Source organism: Zeus faber, assembly GCF_960531495.2.
Source record: "Zeus faber genome assembly, chromosome: 4".
In the NCBI taxonomy this organism is placed as follows: Eukaryota; Metazoa; Chordata; class Actinopteri; order Zeiformes; family Zeidae; genus Zeus; species Zeus faber.
In genome coordinates, this window is record NC_137191.1 from 4,416,729 (window position 1) to 4,421,728 (window position 5,000).

The window sequence follows — 5,000 nt, forward strand, 5'->3', positions numbered from 1 at the left end:
CGACGGAAATGCGTCAACGGTGCAAGAACACACAACGTTAAGTCTCAGCACAAACACACCCATTGACACACAATGTACGTGTGTGTGTGCGTGCGCGCGCGTGTGTGTGTGTGTGTGTTTGTGTGTGTGTGTGTGTGTGTGTGTGTGTGTGTGTGCGTGTGCTGCTGCTGAAGAGTACGTGTCGCCAAGGAGAGACAACAGCGCAGTCCAGGGGTCTGACATAAAATGATTACTGAAAAACTTGTTATTAATATTATTACAATTATTTTCAAATGAGAGAGAGATAGCAGCGCTGAGAGAGGGTTCGAAGGGGGAAGGAGGAGAAGAAAGAAAGAAAACTACGGGAGCGATTAAGAGAGAGAGCGAAAGAGAGGGAGGGAGAGGGAGAAAATGACTGGGATGTGGTGGTATTTCTGGAATGCACTTTCACACACACACACACACACACACACACGCACACACGGTGTGACAGTATGAACGTGCACTGTGTGATAAGGTAATGGGGCATCGGATTTCAACTCTTTCTCCACAAGGTCTGTGGAATCTGAAATTAGGGAACTTCCACCTCTCTCCTCACCTCCTTCCTCTCTCTCTCTCTCTCCCTGACTCGCTCTCTCCCTCTTCCTCACTCCTGTCCTCCTCACACACTTCTTCCCTCCACTCTTTGATATTTATTCCTTTGCAGTGCATGCTGCTGCATGTGTGTGTTTTCTTGCCAGAAATCATACACAACTTCTCCATATCAGTAGCTGTGTGTGTGTGTGTGTGTGTGTGTGTGTGTGTGTGTGTACTACATATAAGGATAAGATAGGTTAGTAGCATGTGTATTAATTCCTGCTAATATTAACCAAATAACCAAACAATGAATTATTTTTTCTACAAAAAGACATAATGAACAATAACAAATGAATAGTCTCTGCCTCTTTCCCGCCAGGGAAACACCTCATCATCTCACACCGTCGAGGTGGAGATGGATTCGCACTTTAATAATTTCATGAAATGTCTTCGCTCTTCATTTTCCTCTTGTACTATAATATATCAGTATAATATATATATATAATATAATATTATATCTATATATATCTATATATCTATATATAGATATATATACTCTATTACCTACACCAGCATCCTGCGACCATCAGGGTAGCGACAGGACAGTGTGTGTGTGTGTGTGTGTGTGTGTGTGTGTGTGTGTGTGTGTGTGTGTGTGTGTGTGTATAGGTATGTGTGTGTTTGATATTTGATGTTTGTCTGAATGGACTTCCACTGTCCATACTGCTTCCTGTTTACACAGCGTTATTTCCTGTAGGACGACGTGCGTGACCTCACACCAGACACTTCTGATATCTTTTTTTCTCTCTCTACCTCTCTCTCTTTCTCTCTCTCTCTCTCCCTCCCTCTCTATGAGAAAGTATGTCGCTCTGTTTAATCGTAATGTTTTTTCCTCTTTTCTGTCTCTCTATCTTGGTCACTTTCTGTCCTACGTCTTCTCCCTCTCTGTCCCTTGTCCGTTATTCTGTCGTATCTATCCCTCCATCTCTCTCTTTCTCTCTGTTTCTCACGCTTTTGGTACCTTTCTCTCTGTCTGTACCTCTCTTGTTCTTTCTCCATCTCTCTCTCCCTGTCTGCTGTGACTTTCCTCCATCCCTCCGTCTCCGTCCACCGCCTTCGCTTCCTACCCTGACCCTGTTACTGTAGCTTTCTGTAATCCCTTCTTCTTTCCTTCTTCCCTCTTTTTTCTCCTCTGTCGCCCCCCTCTCTCTCTTTCTTTCTTTCTCTCACATCCTGTTTCCTTTTGTTCTTGAGAATTGACCATAGTTCCTGTAGTCCGTTATCAGTGGGGGGGCTGGCATAGTTATAGAATATCCAACTCTTAGTGCCTTTGAAGTCTCTTTTAAAGTGGACTGTGTGTGTGTGTGTGTGTGTGTGTGTGTGTGTGTGTGTGTGTGTGTGTGTGTGTGTGTGTGTGTGTGTGTGTCTGTGTGCCTGAATGCTTGTCCAACACACACACACACACACACACACACACACACACACACACACACACACACGTGCACAGCAAAAACACACGCGGTTGTTGCAGCCCTCTCATGTGCGGCATGCAGGTGTGTTCTAATCTGGTAAATCCCATAATAATGGCAATCTGGATCTTCATAGCAACCACGCAGATCAGTGGTCCAACTGTGCACTTTAAGTACAGACGCACAGGCGCATGTACGCACATGTTCACACACACACATACTACACACATACACACACACACACACACACACACACACACACCCACACCCACACCCACGCACACACACACACACACACACACACACACACACACACATACACACACACACACATACACACCATCATTCTTACAAATATAAAAAGAGAAATATAACAATAATACTCACAAGAAACAAGAATATTAATAGTAAAAATAATTATAATAAATACAATTGGTCACCATTACTTCCAAACCCCAGTCATTAAAAATGTCTAGTAATGAATGGATAAAATGAGAAACATGTGGTTTCACACACACACACACACACACACACACACACACACACACACACACACACACTCACTCACACAGCATTGAAAACAATACAACAAAGTTCTATATTAATATTATGCATCATGTATTTACAAATATCTATTAATCACTGGAAGGTATTTTTCTCCTATTGTTTTTAGTGGCCATTGTTAGCAGTGGAAAGCACCAGAGTCATGAGGTCATACCGTGCTCCCACCATTACAGATGTGTGGAATCAACCATCCAGAAACAATGGGAGAGAAGGCTGTCGAAGCTGTGACAGCAGCAGCAAGGAAGCACAGAGTGTGTGAAAGAAAAATAACAGAGAAAGAGGTGGAGGGGAACGATTTCAGCATCATCACATCGCATGATGGGAGAAGTGGATAATTCACCCGATGGGAGATGGTGTTCACAGGCGGAGGCGTCTGGGAGGGAATGGTGACGGGAGGTAATCAGGGAGAAAGGGCGGGAGATGGAGGGGATGACGGAAGGAGGAGGTGGAGAAGCGGGAAGGAGAGAGAGAAAAAAAACAGGGAAACCCCACGTTCTCAGTTGAGAAAGTGACATAGGCAGGCGGTACCCCTATGGTGTGTGTGTGTGTGTGTGTGTGTGTGTGTGTGTGTGTGCTTTGAAGCAGCCCATGGGTCATGACTGAGTGAGTGACTAATTGTCCTGTCTGCTCACAAAAACACACACACACACACACACACACACACACACACACACACACACACACACACACACACACACACACACACTGAGATTACGCACGCAATCACCACAGGATAATCCTCATGGCCTCGTATTTTCTTTTTTTTCAAGAGCTGGAAATCGACACGTCTAGATTACGTTCTCTTCTGGAAAATCCTCACTCCTCTTCCCTAATCCCTAACCTCTCTCACATCCATCCATCCACCCATCCATCCATCCATCCATCTATTCACCCATCCATCCATCCATCCATCCACCTATCCATCCATCCATCCATCCATCAATCTATCCATCCATCCATCCATCCATCAATCTATTCATCCATCCATCCATCCATCAATCTATTCATCCATCCATCCATCCATCAATCTATTCATCCATCCATCCGCATGCTTGGCAGAGAATGCTTGGATGGGAACAGGCAGCAGATAATCCACCACTTCTTGGAAAACTCCCTTTTTTGGTCTCGTCATTGGACAGTTTGGCTCCAGCTTTTTGAGATTGACATTCAGTGCTTTGCTCTCAAGTACCGTCCTTGTTGTTCACAGTTTTCCTTTTCCAGTTTTCTAATGTGTCTGACTCCCCCCCCCCTCTCTCCCTCTCTCTCCGTTTGATCTGGACTAAAAAGAAAACCCTGTGATCATCCCTCACATGATGCCAGACGCACCCCAGACTGATATCCGCTGCTGTTCCTGCCCACGGGCGGACGGAGGAACACATCGCCGGATTGTATCCCAAACATCTGCGGCATTAACCCCTTCTCTCCCACCTGCCCCCCTCCCTCCATGGCTGTTTGTATTCCTCCAGGTGTCTCCCTCCCTCCCTCCCCCAGTTCAGTTCATTCAGCTTCATTGCCGGCGACCATCTTCCCCAAAAACAACAAGGGAGAACAGAACAGCAACTCCCCCCGCTCTGACTCAACTCTCTTATCTCTCTTAAGTCGTCTCTCTGCCTCCCTCCACCCTCCGCCCTCCGCTCTCCGCCCCATTCGAAGGGGAGCCTTTTCATCTTTCAAAATCGTGGCTCTCCCGCTCCCTCTGGCTTCCTCCTTTTCTCCTTTTCTCTTTGTTCCGTCCTCTTTCGACCCCCCTCCCCTCCTCCACTCCTCCACTCCTCTGTTGCTTTCTCTCTATTGCCTCCTCCTTCTGCCCCTGGTTCACCCCTTTCTCTCTCTTCTTGACGTCTCTTGTTGTCCGGGAGAGAACAATGGAGAGGTTTCATATAAGTTGAAACCTCGAAGCGGGGAAAAAAAAAATGTATACCTTTGAATCTAGAAGCGCACGGCAAAGAAATATACAGTACGTGGAAAGAAGAAGAACAACTTGCGGCTGTGAGAGATGACCTCCAAAACGATCGTACGAATTAAAGGCGCTAAAATGAATAACGATGCCTTATAATCAAGCATCAAACGTCTGCTTGTTCTCTCCAAAAAAGTTGTTTATTTCACTTCAAGAAATCACAAGGACAACAAGATTTTCCAAAATGCTTTTCGGGATATTTTTTGGACCTTCTCGCCAATTGAGTCTCAAAGCCACGCAGAGAAACAGTGGTTTGGAGTTGTTCTTCGTGTAGGGCGTGCCTGAGACCGCGCCCCAGATTTTCATTGATATTCAGGCCCTGGGGGCCGTTACAACCCCAAAGCACCGCGGCTCCGCCCCCGGTGCTCCACACTCGCAGAGGGGTTTCTAGAGCGGCTCTCCTCTAAAAAGCTTCACTTTGTGTCGGGGTCGCAGGAGAGGCTTCCTTCGGTTGT